This window comes from Enoplosus armatus, chromosome 21, assembly GCF_043641665.1.
Source record: "Enoplosus armatus isolate fEnoArm2 chromosome 21, fEnoArm2.hap1, whole genome shotgun sequence".
In the NCBI taxonomy this organism is placed as follows: Eukaryota; Metazoa; Chordata; class Actinopteri; order Centrarchiformes; family Enoplosidae; genus Enoplosus; species Enoplosus armatus.
In genome coordinates, this window is record NC_092200.1 from 15,818,889 (window position 1) to 15,831,394 (window position 12,506).

Genomic DNA, 12,506 nt, shown 5'->3' on the forward strand with positions numbered 1-12,506 from the left:
TGTCACGTGAGTCACGTTATACATGTCTCAAAGTTTTAATTCAACAGGATAATGGAAAAATAGCCTTGGAAAAGCCATGAAGTCATGAAGTGAATATGTAGCTCTGGCAATATTTCGATCCAGTTGATATTAAGTTTTTTCCGTGGCTCATGCTCGATACTGTCAGCCTTCCCTTAGCCAGACAGGTCAGTAATGAGAAAAACTTGTCTTACTCTAAAAACATGGCTTTCCAAGGCCGGCTGGAAACACACTTTGTTTGGCTCTTATGACCAGACCCTAAGTGGGTCAGCCATAGTAATGGGCCGCTCCATCGTCCTTCGTCTGGTAATTCGTAGCATTGATTGAACTCCGTCTCAACTTTCCGTTAACCTGTGCAGAGAGGCAGAAGACACGGTATCACTCAGGAGGAAAGAAAGATAAAAACAGGAGGGGGGGGGGGGGGGGGGGGGGTCGAAGGGAAAGATGATGTTCTCATATGCCTGACTTGGTCTCTGAAACGAACATGTATTTCCAAATATAGCAATGTAACCTGAGGACGTGGTATTTAGTTCTCTGTAGACCAAATTCCCCTGAATGAAAGTTAGCTGAGAAGCAATTAGCCTGTCAATATCCACGTGTTTTATGCTCTTTGTTTACACATGGAAATGTAAGCAACTGCCAGAATTAATTTTCATGTGGACGTGTTTACACTTTCAGCCAAACGTACCGCCTTCTCTGTGGTCTTTATAAACGTAACCAGCATTCACCTCCCTGTTTCAACACATGAAGCGTGTACCGTGAAGTTAACTTATGCAATGCTCTTGGAAATTGTGCAACTCCGGCTTCCTTTCGCAGTCACAGTATAGCTTCTGTATTTAGGCGTAATATAGTGTTGATTGTGTGTTCCGGTACCAATAATCTTGTTTTTATAATCAATGACTCCCAGAGGACATGTGATGGATCGTAATGCTGCGTGAACGTAGCTTGACATTAATGATTCAAATTTTCAATACCATCCAGCGCTGTACAGTTTGTCCTTGCCACATTTCAGCACATCTATTTCGTATCGAATGCCATTCATCATTCCTCAGTCAAACATGTTTCATGTGAGTACACATAATGTGGTCGTAAAAAGACGGATGCTGCACCGCATAATAAGCAGTAGATAATGGCCCTTTTTGGACTTGAGGGGATTTGTCACTTTTGTTTGTACACCAAATAACACAAGTGCATCAGCAAGGACAACTGTGGTTTACACGAACCATTGGCAGGCAGCCAAGCAAAGAGTAATAACAGAGAAGGGAAGAAAAAGGAGCCCCCTTACATCATCTATTGCGTTGAAGACCGACAGGAGAGTGATGTACTGCGTATGTGTCACATAGGAGATTTTAAAGGGCTTGAATTGTAGCACAGACTATTACAACAGCTGCTCCGAGAGTCTCGCTTTCCACCTTATTCGGCTATTTGTAAGTATTTTGTCTATGGATCCGACACTGAGTCTAACAGACAGTCAACATTCAGACAAAAACGGTATTTCTCTGTGTGAAAGTAGCAGTCTGCTGAACTATATCTCAAGCAATAGGCTGTATTCTGACCCTGCAATTTATTTTCAAAAGCACTGAGCATATTTTCCTGGGTTTTGTTCACACTTCCAAGAGGTGACCGATGATTTCGAAACGTTCTAATTTGCCTGTAGTCCATTTCCAGCGCTCTAAGGTCAATAGATAGACGCTTCACCTACACACACATATTATTTCTCCCCTGTGGCCACCCCCCTCCCTCGCTTCTCTTCCTGACAGAGCTTTTCGCTGCCTGAGCCAGATGGCATTTCTCAACACAAATGAACCCCGCCGACGAATGCACGGCCGTAACACGACAGAGAGAAAATAGTGATGGTCCGAGAGTGGTGTCTCTGAATAAATCATGGGCTGGAGAACAAAGGCTCCCAGCAGTTTGATCAACGGAGCTCATTTAAATCTCTTTTTAATACGCTAAGACCTGCAAAATGTATCAACCTGGCTGCATTAAACTCAGCTTAACATTTACAACGATTTCGGAGCCTTGTCTGAAGGAGCTGTTAATTCCTCATTTATTCTGTGGAAAAGGACACTCTCTGAGGAGCACTGAGTTAATCTCTATTAGTCGATGACAGTGTGCATTTTTGCTGTTATTAATCGGCAAACTTTCTCGACAACAGACTAGAGATGCAGCTAGCATCAACCGTGTTTTCATTCTATTTCATCCTAAATGGAGTAATGTGCCAAAAAACATTGAACCTCTGAATCCGACTCTTTGTAATTGTAACACAGCTCAAATAACTCTGTTCTTTGCCAGCAGAATGGGTCTAGGGATGACAATGTTGATCGGTTGGTCCACCACTTTGGTCCAGACTGACATATCTCAACAACTATGGTGGGCTGATGGGTTGCCATGAAATTGTAAAGACATTGATGGTGCCCAGAGGATGAATCTTACTGACTTTGGTGACCCCCTGACTTGTCGTCTAGCACCACCACCACAACGAGGACGACTTTGTGGTTTTAAGCGAAGTGTCTTGACAACTACTGGATGGATTGCCATAACCTGTGGTACAGACATTCATTGTGCCCAGAGGATGAATCCTACTTTGGTGATCCCTTAACTTTTCATCAGGCGCCACTATCAGTTCAAAACTAAATGGTAGCATGCTAACATTTAAACTAAGATGGGGACGATTACACCCACCAATCATCAACACGTTAGCATCCATTCAGCTTAAAGCACAGCTGCGCCAAAGTACAGCCTCAGAGCTGCTAGCATGGCTGTCGACTCTTAAGTCTTGTATTCCTTAAGATAACCTCTGTATGTATTTGATAACCATGAAGCAATTTGGCATTTTGTTGCCATTTTTTTTTTTTAGGTTTTCTTGATCTGACCTGATATCTGTAGCCTTCCATTCAGCTGGCAGCGTCAGACATGCAGGGGAAAGTTTTTGCAGTAACAACAGTTATGGAGTTGGCCTTCATCTTTTGAAAACTGCATCGTCTGCCTATCACATCGACTTCACCCTCTGATTAATCAGCTCTTTTCTGAAAAAGGTCATCAGGAAAACATCCAAACCTGGACCACAAATATTAGCCCATTTGTGATCAGAAAAGCCCCATCCTAAACATTTTGCCTTGGATTTTTTGCAAGCGTAGCCATTAACCTTTTCAAAAAATGAATCTGGATTTGACAAACGGGGGCCCGGCATAATGCGCTTCATCCCTCAGCGTGGATTAAGAAAACCAGAGCCCTTTATCAAGCAAGATGAAAAATCAGAGATAGCGTGGTGAGACAGTTTGAGGTAAACTGTATCTGGGTCAGGTCCAGTCTGCCAGACTGTTAGTGCTTATTATTGAACACTGCCATCCTCTTTCTCTGTCTCTCTCGCTCTCTTGCCTCTCGAGTTCATCCAGCGGATCCTCTCTCATATTGACCGCGTGCATTACGGGGCTTGGGGAACATTGCTACAAAAGTCCCTCATTAGAAGTTTGGGTTTCGCTGAACATTATGGGAGGAGGTGGAGTATTGATCGCTGCAAGATAGCTAACTGGAAAACACTTCCCATCGGAGCCAAGTGAAGCTCATTTGGGAGGCATGCTGCTGGCAAGCTGGAGACTATTCCACATCTGGTTATTGGACCTGGGGCGGTAGTGAGTACAGTATGTTTCTCCTGCAATCAGGAAACACTGGGAAATCTATATGTGGTAATTACAAATTCATGCCACCACTGTGAAATTGAACACTTGGCGTCATTATAAAGTAATGGGCGCATTAGAGGGAAGTTTGCAGCGATGATTTCCCTCTCGTATGAGTACCATCAGCAGTGATCCACACAAATGCAACATTATCCTGTCAAATTGCACAAAGGATGGTATTATATGAGAATGCAGCATTGGGATGTACTTTTCCCTTACACAAAAAGAAAGCGGAATGTGGCTCAAACACTGAAATACAGTACCATAGATGGTTCGGTTGGTTCAAAATAAATCCTTTACTTTGCTTACAAAGCTCATTTGGAAGCCATTAATTTAAGGAGGCTTTTTATATCTCTACTACAATGACCAATTTGTACATGAGATTGTAAAATATGCTGTGACTCACATCCATTCTCTCTATCTGTAATCTAATTACCTCACATGCTGTAAATCCCACTATGATTCCATAAATATTCATGCAAATCCAACAATTCATAGGAGGCACACGTTCTCTATCAAGCCTGAAGTGGCATGTATGTTTTATGGTGAAAGAAATGTCCCTGACTCTGTATTTGACATGGGACATGAATGGCTGTGCTATTCCCACTGCTGACTGGGTAAGACAATGGATATAGGTCATAAAGAATGAGGTCCACTTAAAAAGTGCTCATCATACTCGAAGTCAGTCATTATTTCTCACAAAAACTCAGTAATGGGCCCATACACATGCAGAGATGAAAGGCCAACAACATTCATAGTCATCTCTCAAAACCTTTTTACAAATGTTATCCAGCCTATTTCACCGTCATCGACAGCCTTTAATCAATGCAAAGATTGTCCGACTCCGCCGAATCTGCCCTGTGAAAAGCCTGTTTTGAAAGAAAACGCTGTTTTCATTCATCATTAAAAGACATCGGTGCGGACTTTGTTTTCCGAACATCAAAGCGTCTCTGATTTCTACTGTTGCTGTTCAGATATGAATGCAGATGCTCTCAAATAAACACGCTGCCTTTTACTTTGCTTGCACTTCACTGCAGTTAAGATGTCACAACCCAATTATGAGTCCAACATCGGGAAGCTGTGATTTTTCTCCGCTCCGTGTAGTTAAAAGGCTGCTCGTAAATTCACCTCGCATGTCTGTTAAGCATGAAATGGTGTGTACAAAGCCAATTGAATTGAGACAATCCCTTCATTATTACAGCTCTCCCCATCCCTTACTGTAGCTATTGGTCCTTGGTGTCCTCTGCGACACTGAATAAGAATTTGGGCCCAGTCATCTGGAAATGAGGAAGGAGGGAGGTGACTGGAAGGTATTTGTTTTGGCCATGCTCGATGAAGCCGCTAATTGTCCTTGGCCATGTAAAGCAAACCTACATGTCTTATCCTTTTTTTTTCATCATCGCCGCTGTCCTGTCTCTTTGTTCTCCCAAACCACCATCACTGTGCAAGGCCACTGATGAAAAGGGTCAAAGGGCACCAGGGGCCTCATTTATAAAACAGTGCGTAGGGATCATACTAAAAGTGTATGTGCGCACAAAAGCCAAAAATGGCGTCCGCCGAAACATAAACGGGATTTCTAAAACCATGCACACGCACACATGCAGGTAGTGTGCCTCATTTCCCGCCCTCTACACGCCCACGTTCAACCAAAAATGATCGCAACAGAATGATTTACAATCCGACAGGAACAACAGCCAATGAAATGAAGTGGCTGATCAATTAAAAACGAATGAGTATACGCACCAAAGTGAAACCAAAAAGGATCTAGCATCTTGAATAGAGCCTCTTTTATGAAACTGGCATTTGTACCGAGGAGCAAGATTCAAAAGGCTTGCAAGCCACATGGGGCCCGAGTTCTTGTCTGATGGAAATGTTTAATCACTGCATTTTTCCGAAAGACTGTGCCTATAGATTATCTGTGCGCACTGCTCCCTGCCTGCCTGTATCACGACCCAAACATTTCCGTAGCACATAAATCTATAATGGCCTTCTTGTTCAATCTGCTTTCTGATAGCTTGTTCATTTGTTGAGTCCAAGAAAGCTTTTTCTGTTTTGTTGTGGCAGAGAGAGAAAGGTGGATGCTCACCAGACCAGACCAGACAAGAGGCCTCTATTATAAGACAATAATAATAAAAAATAATGAGGCTCTGGAACAGAGACTAATAATGATAATAATAATAGCCACTTCAAAGAAAAAACATTGTTGCCTTTAGCCAGAGCCTTTAATTACCAGTCTTTAAACTTTTAATAAAAGCTCTCTTTATCAAATGAAATACAATAGCATGGGCTTATAGTCCCAGATCAGACCTATAGGAGTGTGTCTGTCTATACACCCATGTGTTTTTCAGTTCTTGGGAAAATGGAAAAATGTATTATTGAAATCTGGAAAGTGTTTCAAAAAAAATACCACATCATGTACTTTGTATTTGTTTTCTACTGGTCTCCTTTCATTCAAACCAAATTAAACTTGAGGTTCTGATGTGCACTCACTGGGCCTCACAGTTAGATAACCCGGCTGGCGCTCACTGATCTAACAACTGCAGGGAGAGTGTGTAATTCTGGAGCAATGGGCCTTTGGTCCAATGGGACATTTTTTGTACTATTGGGGTTTTGGAATAATGGGCCGTCGGAACAATGACATGCCACCGTTTTCAGTCCTAGTTTAGTTTTCAGAGTGATTCGTAGATGCTTGATAAATACAGGCCTAGTTTATTGAAACATTTCTGCACAGTATTTTGGCTGCGGCCAAATTGCACAGCGGACGATTGATGCTCATATATGGATTGCCACTTTACCATGACATGCACTAATGCATGGCATAGGGAAAAATGTATAAATCTGAAGAAATCACTGGCGCCCTTAATTTTTCAGTCTAATGGCTGTAGCATTAACAGCTGCTAGTCGCTGTCTTATAGTCATTTATTACCACCCATGTTATCCTGCTCTGCCATTTTACTACCAAAGCACTATAAATCAGGGGGCAAGAAGGGGACCAGCACCCCCATTCATGCCTGCTTCAGGAGAGAAATATGGAGCGGTGCGAAGGCTGTGCACCACAAGCTGAGGTGGATATCTTGTCTGAAACATAGCATTTAAAAGTCAGTCATAAGTTCTCTTTTGCCTTCAGGTCACTTAGCATTACACCACGGCCTGTGTTGAATATCTCCACTATTATCACGCTTACATCATTTCTATATTACTGCAAGATCAGTCATGTTGAATAGACTCACTTGGCTGTTGATAGCTTGAATATCATGGCTGCTTTCTTGACTGTGAGCGATGTTGGAATAAAAGTGGGGAAAATCTTTTAACTACGAATGCCTTCTTGTAGTTTTTTCTGAGAGGTTGTGGTGCCTGGGAACACTGGGGGGTATATAAATGTTTTGGCCACGACAGTGCAAGCCAATATATCTCTGCTTGGCCCGTTTGCTCCTGTGTGGCATGGCGGCACACTGCATTTAATTTACTAGCGGCTCGACTAAATGTACCGGTGGAGGCGCTCCATAATTCATGAGGGAAGAGAAAGGCAGAAAAAAAACATGATGAATCTATGGTTGCTATTCATGTATCCCCACCCCCCCCTGCACTTTCAATTGAATGTTAATGGGCAGAGACAAAAGACAAAAAGAGATGTACACTGAAAGCAGAGCTGGAGAAGTAAAAATGTGTGGATGTGTTTGCGTGTGATTATATAGACGAGGCTTGATCGAAAACTGAATTCCAATGAGAGAGAGAGAGAGAAAAAAAACTTTGCATTAATCATTGCCAATTCTGTTCCTGACCATTTTCTTATCTCCATAATTAAGTAATTAACAGTTCTTGGTGCCAGTTAGCCCTGCGCTCGGACAGGACGCAGCAGGAAAATAATAACACTAAATCACTCAAGCGTTAGAGGATTTTGGAAAACTGCCGTGTGGTAATCAAAGATTAAAGGTAACGAGTGAAGAAATAGATATTGGCTTGGCAAGGACCAGGAGGAAATATTCTCACACTCCCGCGTGCATACACACACACACACTTTAACAAACACAGACACGTATATGTAAACACACACACAAACTAATCTAAGAGATGAAAAATGACCACAGGCATTTTCACACACTTAACGTGCCGGCACATGCGCTCATGCACAAACTCCCCCACAGATGTATAGACCTGACCTGTAAATCAACACTTGACAGGATGGAATTTATCACAGATCTTCTTTTCTGGTCCACATGGGAAAAGCACAGAAATACCATTGCACAACTGTGATGTATAGCAGGGATTTTACATCATGATCATGACAACGAAAGACTTAAGTCCTGTGGACAATGAAAAATGGCAGTCAATTAATGTAAAACTGAAATTAATGGGGTTTTTTTTTACTAAGAAATCAGTATACATATCCTTTGTGTTTGCGTACTGGTGTACTTCTTTAGAATTACCAAAAAGAAGAAATATACATTTTTATGAACAAAAGTAATTAGTAATATCACTAAAAATTCCAACCGCCTCACAGGAAGTCAACCAGCTTCATTTCGTGTTTCTCTGTGAACCATATGTCAGTTACTCTGTGGTGAAACTACACGCCATGGAAGTTAGCAACGTAGACTCTCAAATGTCAGTCAAGGTGCTGGAAGCTCGGATGCTGTTTCCACAAACATGTCCGAAAAGAATTTGATCCTCTTTTGAAAGGTGCGAACAGGGTGTTAAGATTCAGGATAACCTGCATCTTCGTTCTTTTTCTTTAGCACGTCCTGCAAGACTTATTAAGCCTTGTGTCCGGGTCACATTAAAAAGGCCCGACCTTCACTTGCCCGGCTTCCATAAACGGCGCCTTCTCGGAAAAATCTGACGGATGCCATCTCTCCATGTAAGGCTCTGCGCACCTGATGCAAACTCAGTTTATCGTAATTTATTGGACGTGGTCTTACACACACCCATAAAAGTTAACAAGCTCACTCTTAAACCCAGGTTCGGACATTTATAAGGTTGTGGGAGACGTCATGTTGCATTGCTCAGAGAGAGCTCCGAGGACAGCTGCTGAGAGGGCCGCTGATGTATCGGTCATCCTTTGCTTCCTTGGACTTCAATGAATACATCTTTTCTTTGATCCGCTGAAGTTGTTTATACTGACTCTGTATTAGTGGCAAAGTCATTACCCTTCCCCGTGGGAGTGATGTACCCCCACCTTTTACCACACACACACACATACATTAGACCACACCAACTATTCATTCCCATCACCAGCAGAACGTCTGGCAGATTAAAAAGAGAAGGTGCACATATCTCAAAGCGCCCATACATCAAGCAGTCTTTGCTGCTGGTGGCCTCTCCTCTGTGGTGCCATTGTAACAGCTGGTAGCGCTGGTGGTAGTGGTGTTGGGGGTGTCTATGTGCTGGACTTTGTCATGTAACTCTTCCTCTTTGTAGCTCAAAAGACAGAGATAGGGAGGTCTTTCATTGCGGCCGCCATCGGGGATAGTTAATCCCAGGCTATAATAGGCTCGCCTCGACTCAACAATGTAGCGAGGACGTCCCTGTGATTTGGAGGGCCTTGTTCCAATCTGGCTCCAATCAGCGCGTCGAGTTTCTGGGGCCACTGCTGATTTTCTCGCCTCAGATGAGTGATCGCTGGGAGACAGCCGGACATGCGCTGCCAAGCCCAGATCGCATGTGTTGAAAAATCACACAATCTCCACACTGAAATGATCAACTGTGTGTATTTGTGTGTGTGTGTGTGTGTGTGTGTGTTCTGCCAAGACGCCATGGTAAACCAAAATGTACTGGCTGGCCTCCAGTTGGAAGGTTCTTTAATCCTCCATCTGCAGGAGAGCGTGCAGGTTTCACAGCACACCTCAACATGGATACCTTCACACACACACACACACATTCAAGCGCCGCGACACTGTTATGCTGTTTGTGTTTGATGTGGGCGACTACAGAATCCTCTCATAACCTGGCATAAAGCAGCCACAGTGGGAAGAACAACCTGCTGCTTCGATTGAAGTGCACTTGTCAATGGGCGACCTGCCGGATCAAACCAACCACAGCGCAACCCCTGTGGCTTGTACACCTTTGTCGTTTCCTTTAGAAGACACATTGTTAGACATTCAAAGGGGACGTGGAAGAGGTTGTTACTTTGTCAGAGAATATTTCCAACTGACAAAAGATGAAAAATATTCCCCCTCTCTTGGTAACAGCAGGTGAAAGTGAGAGGAAGGGAGGGTAACCTTGGTGGCTGGCGATGCGCTGACCCGGGTCACTTTGTCTGATGTATGATGCAGCATCACAGAGCACGCAACACATTTATTAGACTGCATAATGATAAAAAGATAGTGGGGGAAATGGATGATGGCTGAAGTGGAGCCCACACATGGAGACGAGGTCTCCTGGCGGTAATATCATAAAGGAGGCGAGAGGAGATGCTCCGCAGGAATACAAATGTTGCCTTTTAGTTGGAAATGTGTGGCCTGATATGTGCCACTATATTGAGGGTGGGTGGGTGGGGGGCTCTTTAGCCGATTAATCTGTGTCATCATCTTGGCATTGTGGAGATGTGGAGAAGCAATTTAGATGGTAAATACAGTTTGGGTTCCATATATCATCTGGTTGGTGCCGTGGCATGCCGAAGTTGGGCTGCACATTTAACAGCTAAGCGAGATTTATGCTAAATAAAGGGTCTCATGTGTCATTGAGATCTTTTATTCCTTATTACGGCTCCAACAAGGAGATTTTATAGTTCCATCACTTGTAGAATAAGTTTAACTTGTACGACGAGGCATGTGTGACAGTATAAAGTAAAAGCAGACAATTACGAGAAACAAAAGTGAAAGATGATAGAGGACTAAATAATTAAATAAATAAGAGAGATGTTCTGTGGGGAGAAACTTGTTGGCAGCTCGAGTTCAACCTTTAACTCTGTTTTTCTGACTCTGTAACATAAACGGGCTGAACCGGTGCTGGCATATTTCTGCAGGAACTGGAAGGATGATGAGATACGACTGGGGAAGTCCAGTTTGAGTAATATGTGAGTCTGATGGCTTATTAGACACCAAAGCACTGCACGGCAGTTTGTAATACTTTGAGTCGAGATTTTACAACTCTGTAAAGTCACCTTGTAAACAGCCACTTTATTCTTGGTGATTGTGGTGTAAACACTAGAAACACCATAGCTGCAAACGCGTCGCCTTTAAGGGAAATTTGCCCTCTTCATGATATTTAGATAATGTAGATGACTACTTGACCGCTCCCCCATGGATCTGTTTTGGCCGATTACTGTAACCTGACCATAATTGCAGCCTCTGTACCTGCCGTGATTTTGCGCTTTGTCTTTATCAGGAGTTAAAATCTTCAATAAACACTACCCAGATGTGTAAATATTGACCTGTCCATCTTCACACATGGAATCAGAAGGGTCTTTGAAGTTGTCGTGGCCGAGTGGTTAAGGCGATGGACTAGAAATCCATTGGGGTCTCCCCGCGCAGGTTCGAGTCCTGCCGACAACGGGTGTTTTCATGTTATTCTGCTTACCCTCGCCACCATGACATCTGAATAGTCCCAGCAACATTAAAGTTCCTGGGACTCCCCATCAATGGGCTTTTTTGGGTCCAAACTGTTGTGGGGACTCCCTGAGAGGAACTTCCTACTGGCGAGCGCCACCGAGACTTCAGGGGCTCTTTTCCTCTTTGCATTTTTACCACCAATAGGAACGCTGAAGCTGGCTGGTGGTTGGTACAGCAATGTCACTTCTGCACGACATAAACAATTGGGGTGCCATCAGACGCTGAATTATGAATCAGCACCTGTGCTGTAGGTATCTACAGCAGGCCTCCCATTAACCCCTTGTGTCCACCACGAATCCTGCTTAATGTCGTGTTTGTCCATCCGACCGATACAACTGCAGAATGATGCATCCACATGGACCTGTTGTGCAATGAGCTTGTTGTTGATGTTGCGACTAGGGGATGTAGCTCAGTGGAAGAGCGCATGCTTTGCATGTATGAGGCCCCGGGTTCAATCCCCGGCATCTCCATGAAGTTTTAATGTTGACCATTACTGTACATGACAGCAAACTGAAGGTATATATCACATGAGGCCTCGTAGTCAGAGTGATCCAAACAAGGTCAAGGTTCCTTGGACTCCTCTTGGATCAGTAGTAGATGCAAATCCAGCTCTGTTTGAATTTGTACTTCTAGCTGTTCTTTCAACTGGACTACAGAGTTTGCATCTTGCTACTCTCTTCATAGACATACAGTATCCACTCTGTTGGCTGTCCAGTCACGTAGCTTTTTGCAGCATAGTCTGTGTAGTTAACATTAGTTAGAGATATGTTAAACTACATCCCTCTTCTCTTTCTTCTCTTCTCCTGCTGTACGTCCCTCTTCTCCTCCTCTTTTTCTTCTCCCAGTAAATTTCTTATTCTGATGAAAAGTAGCTGAGTGTGCAGACAAATTCCTCCTCAGCACAGCGATGGTGTAACGCAGGTTGGTCAGAGTGTTTCACTGGCTGATTTCAACCATGTTCCATGGCCTCTCCAGTGTAAAGGCTGTAAAGGTAAGCTGATCAGCTGTAGCCCATTAACTGTACAAGATAATAATAATTATGGTTATGAATGAATGAGACTGTCACTGTCATTATCATACACATATAAACTTATTTTAATTTAACCACAAACTGAACTTAACCAGTGATATGTCTCTCCTCACCTCCAGAGCAGCTGCCCAGTGTGAGTCCACAGTGCCTGTTTCAACATAACCACCTTCATAGAAATACAGTGGGAGGATTTTTCTCAGAGCTGCTACACCCTGTCTGGCTTTCCTCAAA

General features: G+C 43.4%; 2 non-coding genes across 2 annotated transcripts; both read left to right on the forward strand.

Annotated features, from left to right (window-relative positions):
• The first annotated feature begins 11,106 nt into the window (after window positions 1–11,106).
• On the forward strand, window positions 11,107–11,188 carry trnas-aga (transfer RNA serine (anticodon AGA)). The gene has a single exon. It is a non-coding gene; the product is annotated as a tRNA-Ser (tRNA).
• Window positions 11,189–11,643: 455 nt separating this feature from the next.
• trnaa-ugc (transfer RNA alanine (anticodon UGC)) lies at window positions 11,644–11,715 on the forward strand. Its single transcript has one exon. It is a non-coding gene; the product is annotated as a tRNA-Ala (tRNA).
• The last annotated feature ends 791 nt before the right edge of the window (window positions 11,716–12,506 follow it).